Source organism: Camelus dromedarius, chromosome 20 (genome assembly GCF_036321535.1).
Source record: "Camelus dromedarius isolate mCamDro1 chromosome 20, mCamDro1.pat, whole genome shotgun sequence".
Lineage (NCBI taxonomy): Eukaryota > Metazoa > Chordata > Mammalia > Artiodactyla > Camelidae > Camelus > Camelus dromedarius.
Genome location: NC_087455.1, coordinates 15,338,237 through 15,358,883, shown reverse-complemented (window position 1 = coordinate 15,358,883; position 20,647 = coordinate 15,338,237). Strand labels below are relative to the sequence as shown.

General features: G+C 39.7%; 1 long non-coding RNA gene across 1 annotated transcript in view; it reads left to right on the top strand.

Annotated features, from left to right (window-relative positions):
• LOC116148925 (uncharacterized) overlaps positions 1 to 20,647 on the top strand; it is a 95,451-nt gene that overhangs the window by 30,937 nt on the left and 43,867 nt on the right. Inside the window, exon 3 of the long non-coding RNA XR_004132515.2 lies at positions 10,312 to 10,441. This is a non-coding gene — a long non-coding RNA (uncharacterized LOC116148925). The remainder of the gene's footprint in view (positions 1 to 10,311; positions 10,442 to 20,647) is intronic.

Below are 20,647 nucleotides of genomic sequence, written 5' to 3'. Positions count from 1 at the left end.
AGAACTTGGCATGTTATTTTTATTACTAGCATCCTCCAAGAGGACTGCATTTAAAATCTCAGTTTGCCTTTGAAACGTGATTCACAGTTTTTAAAGCATTGATATTTTGTGTGTGAAAATCTCAAGGCAAATATTAAAACTTCCCATTTTAAAGATGAGAAAACAGAGGCCGAGAGACATAAAATGGGTTTTTCAAAGTTCACATTGCAAATCACTGCAGAGCAGGCACTGTGTCTTAGCTCGACGTCATCCCTTAAGACCTACAACAAAGGTTCTCGTGACCAAACTCTGCTCAGGCTCTCCTGAACTCTGTTTCAACGAGGCCTCCCCTTTTGGGTTTCCATGTTTGTTTCTGCACTGTCCACTGTAGCAAGAATCCTGCTACGTCAGTTTAGCCAGAATCCCCCCACCTCAATATCTGATCACTTGATATCTAATTGGGTTCCTCACCTTTCACTATTCCTCAAGTGATGTCTGCTCACCCTGGCCTGCCTTCAGCAAGAATCCTGTTAGGTTGGTTAAGCAAGAATCGTCCCTTACGCCAGATGTTTCCTCTTAGTAATTTTCTATCTGCTGACCCCACCCTGCTCCTTGGCCATAAACTGCTCCTTGCCCAAGTTGTGTTGAGTGTTGAGACCACTCTCTCTTCTCCACAAGACCCTATTACAGTGGGCCCCGTATCTACCTCCATTGTCCCCCTTTGAATGAAGTCTGCCTCTCATCTTTAACAAATGTCACGAATAATGTTTCCTTTAACACCTAGAATAGGGCTTGGCTTTTCATCTTAATAACGTGTTTGCTGAATAAATGACTGAACGAAGTGCCTGATGCAGAAATTCTCTGAACTCCAAGTTCATTGCTCTTTTTATTGTGCTCAAGCTGCTTGTCTAAACCAGAGTCGGGTTCCCTGCTAATAACAGGAGAATTATGGATGTGCAGATAACATAGAGCTTGTTCAGTAGAAGTGTGAACTGAATCACACTTGTGTGTTCCAGAATGTTAGAGGAATCCTTTTTTTTCCCAAGGAGGCTCATTGATTATGCAGTCGTCAGGGCACTAGAGCAGGGCTCTCTGGAAAGAGTGATTTACCAGAAACAAACCATTGAGTTGAAGGGGACAGACGCTTGATAGCTGATGTCCGCACAAGCCACAGAACATGCTGCGTCAGGAGACATGCCTATATCTGAAAGAACAACACATGCCTTTGATTTCCCCAGGCTGCCCAGTGTGTAGGGACTTCCTTTCCTCCAGTGGAAAAGATAGCATGACTCAATGAGAAGTCCATGAGAAATTCCACTGGACCTGCTACTTGAATACTAAGAAAAAATTGCTGGGAGGATGCAGTTATTTGGCATTTACTTGTGGCAAAGAAAACTTAATAGTGAGTTACAGATCCCTTTAACAAAAATATTTCTGATGGCAAAGGCTGCTCCAGTGAAAAGAATGCTGGATGGAAAGCAAAGAGACTGGTTGCCAGTTCCAAGTCCATCATTATGTGGTATTGTTGTTGCTTTAACTAAGTTACTCAGCTTTTCCAGGCTGCATTCTCTTCTATTAAATGAATTGGTTAAATAAATAATATTAACAGTTCCTGAAAGTTTCAAAATTCTGAATTTATATTTTCATGAGACATGTTTTTGATCCACTACAATCAAAAAAAAAAAAAAAAACTTCCTGCATTGAAAAAAAAAGGAACTGAGTGGCAATCAGCATTAAAATAGAAATTAATTCATTAGCATTTAAAAAATCTCAATGGCAATATTTCCCGAACAATGACTCCCATTGATGGCGTGAGTGGGCCATTGTGCCTTCTGCCAGTAGAACAGACACCACTTTATTCTTAGCAGCTGTGATCCTTAATTGGAAAGGGGACTGGTCCAAAAATGATAAAGGGAAATCACATCACAGAGCTGAAAGTCAGCATAGGGCTTAGGGGCTTCTGCCGCCTTGGTCACTGTTTTTCCCTTGAGGAATTTGCCCTTTGGAGACCGAAGCCCCGAGGTTGCTTAACTTTAGCTTTTGGGGTTTTTTGCTTGAAAATGTTCCTTTTTCTCTCTTCATTGCTAAAAAGAGTAAAGAAGAGTCTTATAACCGATTTTTCACCGATGCAGTATTCCCTACACTCGAGCTTTACCCGAACAGTTTCTCGTATTTTCCGTTTCCAAATAATTTTGAAATAGGGCCGAGCAGCAGAGAATAATTGATTCTTTAATCAGGTATTCAGGTTCCAAGGAAAGATGATTCTCTAGATTTATTGCAAAAAGTAGCCACCAGTTCATGCCTCTTCCCTTTGCTGGGGAAGCGCTTCAAGTGAATGCCCGAAGCTCTTGGCCTCACCCACTCAAGAGTTTTGCTCAAATACACCTTCCATGAGCTTTCCCCTGTCCAAACATGCGCACTACCTCCCACCCCATTGCCTGTTTCCCACCTCTGACTTATTGTTCATCACGGCATGTTTCTCTCCCAGCACCTCATCAGGGATAGGATCTTTCTGGGTTTTGTCTGGATCTCAACGCCTAGAACCGTGCTTGATTCACAGTGTGCGTCCTGTATGTACTTGCTAACTGACTGAAGGTTGAATGGCATACGAGAAAGTACTGTAATATATATTTCTTAAAGGGATAAATGAATCATTAAGAAAGGGAGTCCTTTGAATTCCCGCTGGTCCTTTGATTTTCATGCTGGCACAGCACGGAAGTAAATTGTCTTGCCCTTTGATGTAGCCTTTCTGAAAGTCACCTACTTCTGTAATGTTTCCTCACGGCTAGCGGTGATTCACCTGCCCCCGGAGAAGAGGGCTGTTGAACCCCAAAGTGACGTGCTAAAATCTGCTGTGAGGGCCCTCTGGTTCTCTTTCACACCTCTCAGTCTGGTCTTCGTTCCTCCTGGAGGCTTTCTTGCTTCCTGTCCTCCCCAGGGATCTCTTCTCCCACATTCAAACAGTTAATTGTATTAAAGTAACAAAAACATAGAATGAAAACATGTTAGATTCGGAAAGTCATTGAGTCTAGTGGCTCCTAAGCCTCCCTGCCTCTTATAACCATTCGGAGAGCTTTTATGAGTACTCATACTCGGGCCTCATCCTAGACTATTAACCCAGAATCTCTGGGGCCAGATTCACATCAGAAAAACTTTAAAGCTCTCCTGCTGATTCTGTGAAGTGTTGATCTATTCTGCCTCCCAGCCCCAATTCAACAGATGAAAACTTGGACTCTGTTGTATCTTATTATATTAAGTTTCCTGTGGCTGGTGTAACAAATAACCAGAAACTTCATGGCTTAAAGCAGTGGGCATACAGTCTCTCAGCGCTCTGGAGGCCAGAAGTCTGAAATCAGTATCACTGAGTCAAAATCAGAGGTGTTGGCTGAGCTGTTCTCCCTCTGGAAGCTCTGGGTGAGGAATCCTTTACCTTGTCTTTTCTACTTTTTGGTGGCTGTGGGCTTTCCTTCCTCCCACTGGTTCATGCTGACCCCTTCCTCCATCTTCAAGGCCAGCAGTGTAGCATCTTGAGACCTCTCTCTGCTCCACCTTGACATTACCTTTCGCTCTCTGGGTCTCTGAAATCTCCCACCTGTCCCTCATAAAGACCCTTGAGATTGCATCTAGGGACCTGTTGTCTGCTGATCTGATCTGATTTCAAATCCACTTGTTTATGACTTAAATGACATTATTTTAATCCACTGGTTTATGACAGAAGACAAAAAGTTGTCTTTAGAAGTAAACTTGTTTTGAAATAAGAGTGAAGGAAGCTGTGTCAGGATGTCATCATGTCATCCATTGTCATTGATAAGGGCTCCGAGCTCAGCTGCTGAGGGGACCTGCGGGGGCTTATCCATTAAAGCAGATGAAGAAGCAAATCTGGTGTGTGCAGACGTCTACACTATAAATACCCGGAGTTTGGGAGGAATATCCAAGAGTCTTATTCTGGGCATGGGGACTCTGCTGACTTAAACAGCTCTCTGAAGATCCTTGGTGCATTAGTCCTACCCCAGTAAAAGCAGCTCTTCCAGGCAGTGGTGAAAGCTGGGCAGCCGCCCTGCCAAGAGGATCATCTTGCCTCCGACACCAGCACTTTCGTTCCCTAGCAACGTGCTCTGGCAACGGGGGAATTTCACTCTTGTTCTGGCAGCTCTAGGGTGGTCAAGAACCAACCTAGAGAAGCCAACCTCGTAGAAAAAATACACCTCAACTGAATATGGACTTTATTTCTATCTCCCCTTGCCTGGAACAATAGTGTAATTAATCTATCATGGATTTGGACTATGTTATTTCTTTATTGTCTTATTATGTACGAGACATTACCCTGTGTGCTGTTGGTTTGTGAAACCCCTACAGGGAACCTGTATTAAATAAATGAGATTGTCTTTGAGTGTAATTTGCTGCTCCCCAGCCCTAAACAAAACAAGGCCCACCCCAATAATCCAGGATAATCTTTTTATCTCAAGACTTTTTGTTTAATCACATCTGCAGTGACCCCTTTTCCATATAAGGTAACATTTACAAGTACATGAGATTAGGACCTGGTATCTTTGGGAGCCATTATTCAGCCAGATGTTCAGGGATGACCCCCAGATCACACAGCTGATACTAGCAGAGCAAGATGGTACCCGGGTTCCTGCTTTCCATTATAAACTTCTTTGGCTACTTTTACATTAAATGTAAACAGAGTGAATTTGACCTTGTGAACTTGCCTTATAATGGGGCAGAGGAGTTTCCACTATGAATTATGCATTGACCAGAACTTTGAATAATAATATTTTTAAGATTTTATATATTATGTTTTGCCCAGTCTGCTTTCCTTCTGAGACCTGAAGCTTTCCGTATAACCAGATGTCCTAAACGTGTATTATCTATTAATTTGGGGAAAGTCAACAGAGAGGAGCAGAGACGAGAACAAACTCCTGACTCTTCAGCTTTGAAAATTTTAGAAAGAACTGGAAGATTATTTGATCCAGTCTAACTTCTCTTGACCATACTGAAATTTTCCCTAGAAAGTTAAGACTTGGTGAATATTTCATTGTGTGGAGAAGAGAGAAAAGGGAAGGACTGCGTGGATAAGATGGAGTTGTAGTGCTATGCCTGAACGAGGAAGATCTGCAGCTAATGCCAGGAAGCAGCATGGGGCCCAGTCATTCTTCTCATACTGTCTACTCTGGACAGGTCCTCCTCATGTGCTGGCCATCAGCAGGAGTGGTACCCAGTTGTGCCTCAGATTCACTTGGTCCTCCATCTATCCCGTGTGAACAGTACACTTTCCATGGTCATAAATGCTCTGTAACAGAGAATAGTGTGCAGAACACCTGGATGGCTAGGGGTGTGGTAGGGCCAGAAAGACTAGATCAGATACTCAGTGGGCCAGTGGTGAGGTGTATCTACCTTTACATGAAGAACTAACATTTGTATAGTGCTTTATGACTTCTAGAGTGCTGTTGTATGCATTTTGATGAATCCCATTATGCTACAGAGATTATGTTATTAAGTCTGAGGTGCTACTTACAGCTAGTATGTGGCCATGGTGGAACTTTAGCCAGATCCTGCCTAACTGCCAATATTAGGCTTCCTCTACCATCTCTATGGTTTGCCCCTGGGGAATTACAGAGAATCCACCAGCTGGATGCCCAGGGATACTCCCATGACCCTAAGGAACCAAGGCTTGCCTTGGGGTTCAGAGTCAGGAATCATCTAATTTGCCTGCAGAAGACTCAGAACCCAGCATCAAGCTCTGAGAATAATTCATCTTGTTCTTCAGACCAAACGTGGTAACAAAGGACCAAGTTGGAATTTTTATGGGCACAGAAAACAGGCAAGGCTAAGTGGCTTTCAAACATTCAGTTTGGATAGGAATGAAAGCAGTAGCAATAAAGGCTTTGGAAAAATAAATCATGTACAAAGAAGAGGCAATATAATGTAATTTTGGATTAAAATCACCAGCCTAGAAATCAGGGTACTCAGAAACTAGGGCTGAAAACAATTGTGTAAAGTTAGGAATGTCACTTACCTTCTTTAGGCTCCTCTTACCTCATACCTGTAAAATGGAAATGATATATGGTCTACCTGGAAAATACATAGAAGTTTTTAGAAAAGGAAAAATGTACTATGTGAATGCAACACAGCAGTATATTTGAAAATAGACAAATCTGGAATGTGTGTGTTGTGGGTAAATTTATATCCCTCCCAAATTCAAGTGTTGAAGTCCTAACCTCCAGAACTTCGTAAATGACCTTATTTGGAAATGTCATCACAGTTGTAATTAGTTAAGATGAAGTCGTAATGGAGTAGAGTGGGTCTTATAATCTTATAAGGGCTGGTGTCTTTCCCAATAAAAGGGGAAATTTGGACACAGGCACACAGGGAGAATGCCATGTGAAGGCTGGAGTCATGCTGCCATGATTCAAAGAACTACCAGAAGCTAGGAGAGAGACCTGCAATGGATCCTTGTCTGGTGCCTTCAGAGGGAAGCATGGCCCTATTGACAACTTGACCTTGAACTTCCAGCCTTGAGAGCTGTGAGACAAAAAATTTCTGTTGTTTGAACCACTCAGTTTGTGCTACTTTGTTACAGCAGTCCTAGGAAACAAATACAGTATCCCCAAAATAGTGTTCCTGTACTGAGGAGTGCCTGGACACCCTATTTTTGTAGTCATCTTATGTGACAGATCCAACAATTCCCTTAGAAGTCCAGACAGTGAACATAATAACACCCTAGTGAAGGGCAAGAAGATGGGTTCTGTTTTCCAGTATGTAAACTTCTTGATTTACAGATAAAACTGAACTCCAAGGAGGTGATGTAGTTTGCCAAGGTCTTCTCAGGACTATAGCTAAATGTGTCAAATTATTGGACCCCAAATAGTGGCTAATTGCAAAGCCCCTCCTAGTGTTGGTGGGGGTGGTGTATACGGATGTTCATGTAATCAATTATTTCTTACTGAATGTTGATTATGCAAAGTTCTGATCCCCTCCCTCAGAATAGTGAACATGTCCATGGAAGGAAAGTTGTGGTCAGAAGCTGCCAACTACCGTTTTTCTCCATATTTGGGCATCTTGAGTAGAGAAAGCAAGGAGGAGGATGGGATGAACCGATCTATGGGTCCTACTTTCTTTTCTCTACTCCTCACCTCTTTTTTCAACTCAGGATTTTCCTTTTCACCCACGTGCCTCATCCTAGATTTGGGCAAGAGGAGCCCTTGACCTAAGGCTCTGTTTTAGAAGATCTCATGTAGCACAAACACAGCTCACACCTCAACAAAACACTTCTTCACATCTCTGTCCTGGGTGGGACCATGTAGCGGAGACAGACACTATATCAGGGCATGGAAACCATTTGAGTGGCCGAACTCTTAGAAAAGAGAAAGATGAATTAATTAAGAAGTACTTCCTCCCAGGTAGCATGAAGTCAATAGATTTTACAGAATGAAATATGTAAAATTTCAAGAGGGGGCAAGAGGGCATTCAATAACTGGCACAATGTGGCAACTGAGAAATATTTTGCAATGTGAAAAATTCATATTACTTTTAAATTTGTTCACCTGTAGATCAAGATCTATGCTGTCCAGTACGGTAGTCTTAGATAATCTCATGTGGCTGTTTGGATTTAAATAAACTGAAATTAAACAAAATTAAAAATCCCGGAGGTCCTCTGTTGCGCTCACCACATTTCAAGTTGGGCATGGCTACCATGTTGGACAGTTCAGATGTAGAACATTTCCATCACTGCAGAAAATTCTGTTGGACAGCATTGGTCTAGATGTGATGAATGTGGAGCACGATACTGATTTTTTATGTTGTCAATTAGATGAGCACTGAAGCTAGGATTGCAAATAGTTTTATTTTTACAAGAATATTTAATACAATTTAACAAATTCTCCAAAAAAAAAAATTCAGCTTACTTAAGTAATTAAAAGATCACTCAAGAAAGGCCTAGGATAGTGCCACAAACTTGGTGGATAAAGAAAAAAGTGTGCAAATTAGAATGTTGGCCGAAGTACAGAAATATTTTGTATGCCACGTAAGGGACGTCAACCTGAATTTGTTACTAGAATGGTTGCAATGAAGCTCATAGCAGTGACATTGGGAAGAATTCAGAAATTATATATAATGTTTTCTGGATCCAGTCAATGGAGGTTCATCTTGGTGAAACGCATATCAAGTCCAATTTCATAACTACTTTCAGACACATGTTGAGAATAATGACTAAATGCTCTTAAAGCAACGAAATTAAATTTAGATAGCACATGAGATTCACTAGGAGAGAGAAATGAAGCACAGTTCTTAGGAATTTGAATGTTTCATAAAGAGATGCTAAATGTACAATGCAGTTGTGCCCTGTGTGATACAATTAAGATATTTTATGACATTTTTGTGATAATAATTTATTATATGTAACCACATTAAAAGTAATATGCAAAACTGTGGTTAATTTCTGAATCTAAGCATTGCTTAAAGAATTCATTGACAATTCTAGCTGCTGTTGCCTCAGAAGAGGGAAATGTCTCTAAATTGAATTTAATTAAAGAAACTAAGAACTATGGTGACTCAAGAAAGTTCGTCTAATTTGGTTTTGCTGTCAGTAGAACCCAAATTATGTGGAAAAATCTTTAACAATGTGATTAGCGATGTGCTGAAATAAAGGCAAGAAATATTTCCATGAAAAAATATCATAATTTAAGAATTGTATGTCTGTACTTTAGAACTCATTCTGACATTGGCTGCTTACTAACAGAACACTGTAACTTGAATTAAATTCAATTATCTTTGTTATTATATTGACTTTCAATCATTTAAAATTAATGGTATTAAAAATATTTTTCAACTTTTTGTTGTTATAAAGGTATACTTTTCAAGGAAGGAGGATAGAACATATTTTAACCAGCAGTTTGTCAGCTTGATTTGTACCTTTAAAATATATTGTTGGTATGTGGGTCTCCGCTTGTCTCCTGGCCTTTGGTCTAGAAATAAGAGTGGGCCTGGACCATATGACCCAGTAATCCTGCTCCTGGACATATATCTAGAAGGAACCCTACTTCAGAAAGACACCTGCACCCCAATGTTCATAGCAGCACTATTTACAATAGCCAACACATGGAAACAGCCTAAATGTCCATCAACAGATGACTAGATAAAGAAGAAGTGGTATATTTATACAATGGAATACTATTCAGCCATAAAAACCAACAACATAATACCATTTGCAGCAACATGGATGTTCCTGGAGAATGTCATTCTAAGTAAGCCAGAAAGAGAAAGAAAAATACCATATGAGATCATTCATATGTGGAATCTTAAAAAAAAAAAAAAAAAAGAAGAACATAAATACAAAACAGAAACAGACTTATGGACATAGAATACAATCTTGTGGTTGCTAAGGTGGGAGGGAGTGGGAAGGGACAGACTGGGATTTCAAAACTTGTAGATACTGACAGGCATATGTAGAATAGATAAACAAGATTATACTGTATAGCACAGGGAAATATATACAAGATCTTGTGGTAGCTCACAGCAAAAAAATTGTGACAATGAATATATGTGTGTTCATGTATAACTGAAAAATTATGCTCTACACTGGAAGTTGATACAACGTTGTAAAATGACTATAACTCAATAAAAAAAACTGTTTAAAAAAAAAAAAAAGAGTGGGCCTGGCTCTGTCAGTCCTTCTGGAGGAAGTAAAAATGATGCCTTTTCCCACGGGTTAGTTACAGCCTCCTGTTTCAGACCCCCGGGCAGCTGACAGAGGTAAGTACCCTGAATTCTAGTTCGACTTCCCAGCTCAACTATAATAGCCACATAATTTCAGACATTTGTGGGTTGAGAATATTTAGAGAAGAGAAGATTGTGCTTAAGTGTTTGCAACTTCAGTGGATACTGACTAGTCATATTTCATCTCCACAAATACAAAACAAGAGGAAGGAGACACTATTAGGCTGTGGTTTGAGGGATTTCACTCATGACCCAGGAAAAATGTGTTTGGCAGCAGAGTATCCTTAAACCTTGGAATCAGTGATTAAAGGGAAAGGTGGGAGCCTCCACCCCCTCTTCTCTTGGGCTATGACCAGATTTCTCTGATTTGAATGTTATGGATCTGGGGTAGTCCTGTCTGAAAGCAGGGGAATGGGACAGAGGACCTTTTCCCCCCAGTTTTAGTAAAGTATAATTGACAGCAGTTGGAAATATTTACAGTGTATAACTGGATGTTTTGATATATTTGCACATTATGAAATAATCAAGGCAGTCAAGCTATGTGACATATCCATCACCTCAATAGTTACCATTTTCTTTTTTTTTTTTTTTTCTCTTTTTTTTCTCTCCTTACAGGTCTAGAAGATTAGGATGTCGTGGCCTGCTACTTAAGCACTGCACAGTCATGTCACTGCAACTCAAAGCAGGGAATGAGTTTCACCACAGTTTCCAAGGAAGTAAGGAATGGTCTGCATGCGTTGTAAAGGTACACGCTCTTGCTGTTTTGCATTCTTGTTCAGTGCCAAAGGGACCCCTTCCGTACTTGGGCACCTGGGGGCCCTGGGGTTCTGTTTTACCAATGACCTAATCCATTAGGAATGACCAGCAAGAGAGTGGCCTGAATTCTGCTCGCACGGGACACACGGCTGCAATGTGTTGTAGTAAGGAACGCTTCCTCCGCCGCGCGTCCTAAGTGAAAGTGAGCTCTGGCCTGGGCTGGCTTTCTGTCCATCCCAGGCTTGGCAGGCACCTGTCCCCAGAGGGGGGGACGTTCCTGGAGCCACAGTTTGAAAGGGCTCTGGGCTCAGGTTTCCCAAGAGCAGCTGCTGGTCCTTGAGGCATCTGAAACCTTTGAATAGAACATGTGAGGTGTCTGTCTGACTTACAAGGAAAGCTCTTCGGCTCTGAACTCTGGGAGTGAAATGGCTTTGGAAGGGAGAAATGAGAGGCAGCAGGAAATGGCAGAGGCCCCTGGGTGAAAGGGGCCGGCATCTGTGGGCTGAGGTGGCAGAAGGAGGGACATGCTTCTAAAAAGAGAAAGGAACCACTTCAAATTAGTTTCTGTTCTGTTTTTGCTTTTTTGCTCTGTTCGTGTATGTCAGAAGGAAATGGTCATGGTGACAACTGGGTAAAAAGAAGGCCTGGGGCCCCTTAGAGGGTGAGTTGCTTGAGGCAGAGGCTAAACGAAGACAGAACCTGTTTCATTTAACACTACTGCAGGGCCAGGCCCCAGGATGCTGAGTGTGTAGGAGGTGATCAGAGAATGCTGTCCAATTTACCATTGAGTGAACGGCTCAGCAAATCTGAATTTCGTGTGTGGCCGTGTGTTCTAGTGGAAAGAGCTTAAAGGTTCAAACAGACATGTATGGATTTGAGAGTAGTGGCTCTTGTGTGATCTCAGTGCTTTTCACCTCAATTTTTCCATTTTTAAGATTTGCTTAGTTTTAACCACTTTGCTTAGTTGGGTGAGAATTAAATAATGTGCCGTATGTAAATTCCAGGTATGTGATTTATTCTGAGGACTTAATTTTCTCTAGTCCTTTTTTTTTTTTTTTACCTTTCTATAAGCTGGGGAAGTATAGCTGTAATACTCCAGACCATAGAATCTGCTTCTTGTTCTCAAAATTATCTGATACTTAGAAACAAGGCAAAGGGGAGTATCTCTTCAGTGTCGTCCTGGAACACCAATAGACCTACCCAACAACTACCTAATAATCAAGGAGAAAATGCCTGTTTTTAACGTTATATTTCTTATAGAACACAGCCCTAACTCTTTCATGTTACAGTTTAACTGGTAGATTTTTGTTTAATAGAGATGCAGATTCCAGTCTAGGAGAAAATTTAACTGCAGAGGAGTTTATTCATTTTCTACCTAACCTAGCAATTTTGCTCGAGTCTTCCTTCTTTAATTTCTATAAATTTTCAGTTACTCAAATGCTTTTTGATAATATTTTTATGATTCTGCTGATTCCCTCTTAAATTAGATAAATTGATCATTCTATATTAAATTAGCTAAATAAATTGATCATGCGGATCATGTTTTTAACTTTTTGAAAATCATACTTTGACAGTATTTAGCGATCTCCACCTTTTGCTAGCAGTGCCCCAAACGTACTGGGCACCCAGCATCAATTTGTTTTTGAATAAATAAGTGAAGAATAAACTAAAGCATGAATTACTAAAGGAGGCTGGAGGGAACCCTAAGTCCTGCAAGTTTTTGATCCCACCCATTTTCTAATATGTTCCTTGGTAACTTCAGTCCTAATCATTGCATTTCACACTAAGTGCCAAACCAGAAGTTTATGTGTGACTCACACATAAACTTTTTATCAGTGTGAGAAGATGTTGGGAGTATTATATGCAGTTGAAGAATACTGTCGGTTGAGTCTATGCTTGGTTGCAAAGCCTCCATCGGTCCGTGGACTCAGAGACCCATGTTAATTCAGTCTAGGCACTGATGGCTGGAATTCTGTGCTTTCAACTTTTAATATCTACCATCTGGTCCACCTCTTAACCTTTTTCTCTACTCAAGTGCATAGTTTCCTTTTTTCCCTCCTTCCCTCCCTGTTTCCACCTTGGAAGGCATCCTACTAACATCTCTTGGCAATTCCCAGAGTTTATATGTGAGCATCCAGTGTTTTTACTTGATACCCTTATACTTCCTTAATATACAAACACCTTTTTAATTAATTAATTTATTTATTTATTTATTTATTTACTTACTTACTTACTTAAAAAGGCAAGTCTGCATCACTAATCAGTTAGGGATTGAGTTCTGCCACATGTAATTAGAAGACGTCATTGGAAGTCCTTAGGAAGGGGTTCTGGGAAAGCTCTTTAAAAAGGAGATGCACTCAGCTAAAATGTGCTCTTTGCCTTCACCTTTCTCCTCCATTCTACTTAGATTGTGAACTTGATGCTGGAAAAGGAGCATTCATTTTGCAACCACAAAAAAAATTTTTTTTTTTTTTGAAAATGAAAACCACATGGCAAGGAAGTCTCTATAGAAACACACAAGAAACCTGGGTTGCTGGTAGTGTCATTTAGCTGCCAAATAAGGCCTGGACTTCCTGCATCAGGACTTCTTGTTAGGCGAAAAAAATAGATCCTCTGATTGTTAAAGAATCATTTTTTTTAAGTCATATTACATGTAGCAGAACTCAAATCATTCCTTTCTCTGCAATTTTTGGAATATTTTGAGGAGGACAGGTATTAACTCCTCTTTAAATGTTTGGTAGAATTCACTTGTGAAGCTGTCTGGTCCTGGATTTTTGTTTGTCGGGGGTTTGTTTTAAAAATTACTGGTTCATTTTTATTACTGATAGTCTGTCTCTTCGTATTTTCTATGTCATTTGGTTTTGTTTTAATACAGAAATATACCACCTATGTCTGATATATTCTCAAAATTCACAGTTTATAGACAAATCAATAAATATTTATAAGTTATTATTTTAAGTTAAATGACCCTATATTATCAGAAATCATTAATTAGAGCATCAAGAAATGGCATATGATCTGACATGTTAGGCAAATACCAATTATTCAGTTTACTGGCTATGTGATCTTAGACAAGCTTGTTTAAGTCTCATTTGTCTTAATCTCTAACATGAGGATAAAAGAATAACACTGTCTAAGCATGGGTTCATTAGGAAACAGTCTATGACAAAACTCACACATTAAGGCTTTACTAAAAGGGCTAGTGTCGGCAGTTAGAGTGGGAGTGAAATGAGAAAAAATATTTAATGAGTTTTTCATAATGTTAAGTTTACAGTAGAATTTTAGAATTCTGAGATAATTTCCTTCTTAACTGGGTTAAAATATTCTTTATATTATGAAATTATGGTGATAGTAGTTTGAGTTTACTTTTGAATGCTGTCATTGGAAACAAAAGAATTAGAAATTTGTATCCCTGTGTTGGTTCATAGATTTTAGAAATGTCTCTGGCCTTTGTAAAACACTTGATCGCTAAGATTTCTTCTTCACCTGATATTATTATGGGAAGGTGAGATCTTGTTTACTTTAAACAAGTCGTGTAGCTTCCCGTAATATTTCTAAGACTTGCTATCATTAAAAGAAATGGCTATGTTTGAAAACCTTGTGCATGTAAGTGAGCTCTTTTATTTTATTCTCATTAACTCCAGGTTTTAAGTAGCTTCTAGGATAAAGGAGAAAAAAACTTCCTTTCACCATAAAAAGAGACAACACTGTGTGACCTATGTCAAAGGTTCACGTAATATCATAAGCAGGTTCAGTGCCTGGAATATATTAGGTGCTCACTACATGTTTGTGGAATGCATTTAGACAAAGTTCCTTCTCATTTCCTGTCTTTCATTGGTCAGCCTCACCCTCTGGGGTTTTAACTCACCAGCATTTCACAGGTTTGTAGAATGAAAGAAAAATATAGATCCGGTTTAGATGTCTATAATTTCTCTATATCATAAAATATAACTAGTAATAACCCTATGGGTGTTACATCAGAAAATTATGTGAAGCAGGTTTAGAAATCTTTTTGTATAATTGTCATTACTAGGGGATGATGGGAGTGGACGGTAGCAACAACAAGCAAAGCAAGCCTTCTAAAAGAGGAATCACACATGCTTCACATTCCCTTAGGAGGCTGAAGCAGAGATAAAAGTATTAGCCTTAATTCTCTTTACCACGACAGATGACCGTGCTTTGTCCAAGACAGTTGCTAAAAAAATATACTCTTTCAGGAAGAACCCAACAAAGTCAGAGGGAAAGTAATAAACTGAGTATCAAACAGAAAAAAAGACAAGTGATTGTGAAACCTCTTTATGTCTCATAATGTAACGATGAGATGACACTAAATTTCCAATGAGTCAACACTGATTTGCAGAAAGGTAATTGAAGTATGTTCCCAGTCACCTGTGACTGCCCATCTTTTGAGTTTATTTTATTTAGGCCACTGTAGTGTCCAGAACATTTGATAATTAGGTTTAAATCCAAGCACTCTGTTTTTTGTTGTTGTTGTTGTTGTTGTTTTCTGGAAAAATGGCTTAAGTTGGAAGGTAGCAGCTAAACAAATATTTGGAGTTGGTGAAGGAATAGTGAGTAGGTGAATTTTAGCTAGCCTTTGACAAGATTGGGCATCAAATGATGTTGAGTATTAAATCAATGATATGTGTGTGTTTGTGTGTGTGTGTGTGTGTTGTGGGGCTACACTTTGAACTTGGTCCACATGATTGCATTGTGAAAACTTTCCTGTATTCCAAGAAAATGAAATATATACATGGAGCTTTCAAACATGAGCTCTTCCAACTTGATGTTGCCCAGCTCAGTGAACACCCACAAGGAAACCCACACTAAGGTAGATGTACGGATATTTCCACTGAGTAGCTCACAGCTGCTGCTTATTATGGGCCATTCTGTTCTGTGGTCACAGGTCTGGGTATAATAGTTTGTAATATTTTACAGTGTTGAAGTATCCTAGGAAGAAGTCTCTGCCCTCACAATCAAGGACTAATACCGCCCCCAGATTTTATTGCTTGCAGAAATAGAGTCATGGCTATGACATTTATGACTACATTTTTCAGAATAATCTTTTCCCCTTCATTTTTCTTTTATCTCGACGTGGGTCACAGATGATCACATATTTATGGATAAGAACTTCTTGAGACACTCTTTTCTTGTTCAGTTACATCATTGCTGCATGCTTCAAGGCACACATTTGGATGAGTACTGAAAGGACTTAAAATGAGCAGATATTATTCTTTCACTGCAAAAAAATAATATGTGCTCATTATGAAAAAAGTGCTCTTAGGAAAAGAAAAAAATCATCTATATTCTTATCACTCGGTGGTAATCAATGTTAGCACTTGAGTGTATTTCCTTCTGTTTTTTTTTAATGAATCCTCTATTTTTTTTTAATATGCAAGTTTCTATAGGACCTTGAACTAGACCTTAACGATTCTTGTTAATAAGTGATAGAAAAAGAGGCTAGGATAAATGAAAACCAAAGAAAGATGAAAACTTTCACTGTAGCTGATGGTTTAAAATTCTTCATATTCAGACTTAACTGATAATATTTAGTCCTAGGATTTGAACTCAAGTTTGTGTGATTCCATATGTGTTTCTTCTTCTGCTGCTGTGAAGACCTATCATATATCCACCTCCGTAGTAGCTGTGGAGGGGGCTCAGTAAATGATATCTTTGAACTCTACACTCAAAGAGCAGAGGAAACAAGGCCAAATACAAGAAATAACAATGACCCATGTAGGCAGGAAGGTATAACTCAGCGGTAGAGTGGGTGCTTAGCATGCACGAGGTCCTGGGTTCAATCCCCAGCACCTTCATTAGGAATAAGTAAGTAAATAAACCTAATTACCTCCCCCAAGTAAAAAAATATAAGACAGTATATTAACTCCTTAATTATCTCCCCTCAGCAGATTGAGGCATGCCACATGAGTGACTTTTCCAGATAATTGAGGTAATGCTTCTGCAAGGCTTAATACAATTTCGATTTTCATCATTTTTTTGGTGAGAAATCATATACTAGGACAATATATTATTTTCTGCATTCTTAAGCAGACAACATTGGACATAATTCTACCTTTTTTTTTTTAAAGATTGAGACATCATTATTTTTGCTCATGAAGGTCCTTAAGACTTCAGTTTATTTCTTCTGTCTGTCTCTTTCCTCTTAGTCTGGATCTCAGTCATCACTTCTGCCATATTTGTGGACCCTTTCTTTCCCTTTTCGTTTCCTGGTTTCTTCTTCTGTTTGCTGGTGCTGGTCTTTCTGGCCTAAAAATAGATGATGACTGAACAAGTTAAAACTGTAGTCAAGGTCTTGTGTCCATAGAGTGCAAGTCTTAATAAGGAAGCTGTTTACTCTATTTTCCTGTTTACTTTGATTGTGGGTGTTTTCAGGGTAGCAGGGGAAGGGCGTCTGAGCCAGAGCCTGACTGACCCCCAGATAAGTGAGTGTGAAGAACTGTAGTAACAATTCTTCAAGAAAGTCAAGTGCGTCAAGAACAGATGGAGGTAGTAAAGGCTGGGTGGTCAGGGCTGGAGCCAGGTCTCTGGGAATATTTAGACTGGAGCTTGGGGAGATTCAGAAGAGGAGATAAATGACAGGAGACAAAGCCTGCAAAGAATGAGAGCCAGTGCCAGAAGGGAGAAGGAAATGAGCTGCCACGCATTATGCATCCTCTACAGTGTGACTATCCCCTTTACTCCTCAGGGCACATTATGTGGGTGCTATGATATTTATAAGTATCCCAACTCCTCCCAAAAAGACTTACTCTCTATCCTTCCCTACCTTTCTCCTTTGTCCTTTAGCTTCCTTTAGTTGGGTTTGGTCAATGGGAGGCATTGACAGGTAAGTGGAGGAGGGAGGAGTGTGAGGTCAGGATACTTGTATCTCTGGGTACTGTGGGTTAGCTGTATACCTCTCCATTCAGCTCCTGTTGTGTGGTCTTCTCAAGGTCCATGTGCCTCACCCAGCCCCTCAGGCTTGGGGTCGTGATCGCTCCACACTGCGGATTCCTCTACACCCTACCCACGCCTTTGTGAATTGTCCTTATATTAAATTCTCATCAATTATCAGTTTTATGGTGTCATCTGTATCCTGCTGTTACCTTGACTGACCCGGGCACTGTGTTTTTATTCTTCTTTTATAAGTGGGATAAATGAATTTTAGAGATTTTTATGTCCCATGTCCACATCTACACATCTAGAAATAGTTGGGTTTGGGATTTGAAGCCAGGTCTGTCCAATGTCTATGTCCCTTGCATAATCCTAGCCTGTATGAGTATTTCTGGGGGGAAATCAGGAAACCAGTATCTTTAGCTGGGAGGGGTCACACTATGAGATGAAGAAAGAAAAAATTATATTCCATATATATACATTAATTGACTGCCTAACCTGGGCAAGATGCCGTAACTGTAGGATCACAGGACATTAGACCTGACATGGTCCTTACTTGTAAAGAGTTTTCATTCTGTGCTCAGTGGAACCCTAGCAGTTCCACACACAAGTACCTGGGATTCCAGGAGGAGCAAAGAGATGTTGGGCTGACCTTACACACGTTCATCTGCTTCCCTGAGAGCAGATATACTTTATTTTCTGTATGTATATACATTTTTATTAAGTATAGTCAGTTTACAATGCTGTGTCAATTTCTGGTATATATCATAATGCTTCAGCTGTACATGAAAATGCATAGATTCATTTTCCTATTCTTTTTCAACATAAGTTATTATAAGGTATTGAATATAGTTCCCTGTGCTATACAGTATAATCTTGTTGTTTATCTGTTTTGTATGTATTAGTTAATATCTGAAAATCTCAAACTCCCAATTTACCCCTTCCCACCCCCTTCCCCAAATATACTTTAATCAGTATTTTTTCCCTCTCTGCTTATGGAATAAATTCATGAGAGAGAAGGTTCTAAACTTTCCTTGGTTTCTTCTTTAAAATGACTCTGTCCTATCCCATAAGATATAATAATAATGTAATAAGGTACTATTATTGAGATCACACATACAAAATACTTGGCTTTCAATAAATGTACGTTTTCTTCATATTTTCATTCTTTTGGAGTGTATCCAGAGAAGAAAATCCAGTTTAGGCTGTGAAGTTTTTCAGTTCAACACCTGATCCAGTAGAGACAGATTTAAGCATCAGTAATTCCCAACGTGTGGCTTTGGTCTGAAAAACTATGCAACTGGAAGGTGGAGGACAGGGATAGGAATTCTGCTTTGAGCCCTGGCACACAGAACAGGTGCCTTCTCTGGTAAGATACAGCCGTGTGACCACTCTGACTCACACTGTTGAGCATGTGATCAGATGATTAATCCATGAAAGACAGGCCCTTACCCACTAGCAGGCAGCTGCTCCTGATGGCCTTCACCACTTGAACATTATTCTCTACCCTTTTCTTGGGGCTAGCTAGGAACGTCCTGAGCTGGAGAAATGTCCTTTGCTAGGCATTTATCTTGAGAAGTGTTTTTCCAGCAATAATGTTTGAGAACCACTATCTAGTGAGCTGGGTGGAGGGTATACTCCATGTGTAGATGTATACTCAGCTGTGTGTACACAGGCATCCATGCACACACTAATATGCCGCATCCAACCTTTTGTAGTGTAATGCCATTCATTAAATACCTTAGTATAGCAAAGCAGTGGTTTTCAAGCTTGGCAGTGTAGTAGAATCACCAGGGGGGCTTCAAAAATTTCTGATGCCCAAATAACATCCCAGACCATTAAATCAGAAACTCTCAAGAGTGACACTCCAGATTATTCCAATGTGCAACCAAGCTTGAAAATCAGTGTACTGGATTCAATGTTTCTTATGATGAGATACCCGTGGAACGCATTTACTTCCAAAATATAAAATATTTTTGTTTTTATAAATAGCCAAAGTTTATACAGGCTTCCTCCTGCTTCTGGCTGTGATGGAGTAACTGTGATGGGACATACCCTTTCACAATAGACAATGAGAAAATTGCATGGAATATGTGAGGCAACTGTTTCTGGACATTAGACCATAGGCCGTGCAGAACTGTAATTCATAAGAGTTCATGTGAACTTTATGTTCATCAGGGCTTTCTGTCTGGAAGCATTTCCCAGATTGCAGTGAAGGGAGGGTTATCTCAAGCAGAGAATAGGAGGAGACAAAGGTTGGGATTTTGGAAGAGTGAGGTGTCTGGAATGTAAGGGTCAGAGCACCAGGCAGGAGGGAGCTGCCTGGAGAAGGAGCTCCAAAATCTGCATAAAGCCCTCTCGAGTATCGTCTTGAGTATCAAACTACACGTGGGAAAGGTGAGACTCCGTGAGGCTGGGCAAAAAACAACCAAGGAACTGTAAACTGAAGAGTTCCTAGAACACACATGGGGCTGGAAGGTGCCTGAGTTTCGGTCAACCATAGCAAAGAGTTCGTTTTGAAGCCCTGGGGATGCTGGAGGGTCCTGCCTTACGAGAGAGAATGAACTAGCCCTAGAGCCAAGGACACTTGAAACCTGCCCTAAAAAGCTTATAAGAAGACTTTGAAAAGCTCAAGCTGATTAGCAAGTAATTTAAGCGCCTGCCTGAGTGAAGTCCAATGCCTTTTAAAGAATGTTAAAAAAAAAAAATCCAGCACTCAACATTATAAAATGCAGTGTCCAGGATCTAATAAAAACAAAATACTAGACATGTGAAGAAGTAAGAAAAAAAAATATAACCCACTTGAAGCAGAAGCATCAATTATTATAAACAAAATAAAAATGGCAAAGGTAGTAGAATTAGCAGACAGGGATCTTAAAACAGCTAATATAAATGCCTTCAGGGACTTAAAGGAAAACATAAGCTGAATGAGGGGAGGAATGAAGGATTTAAAAAATGGAATTTCTAGAAATGACACAATATTTGAAATGGAAAGTTTCAGTAGAAGGGATTAACCACTGATTAGACACTAAGAAGGAAACAAAAATCACTGATGTTGAAAGTGGAGCAACAGAAACGATGCAAATTGAAGCACAGAGGAGAAAAAGACAAAATGAACAGAGCCTTAGTGGCCAGGGGACAGTATCAAATGTCAACATAGGTATGATTAGAATTTTATAAAAAGTGGAGAGAAAAGAAAGAAAAATATTTGATGAAACACTGGCAAAAATTTGTCTGCAAATATGATGAAAACTATCAATCCATGTATTCAGTATACTCAACAGAACCCCAACCAGGATAAGGA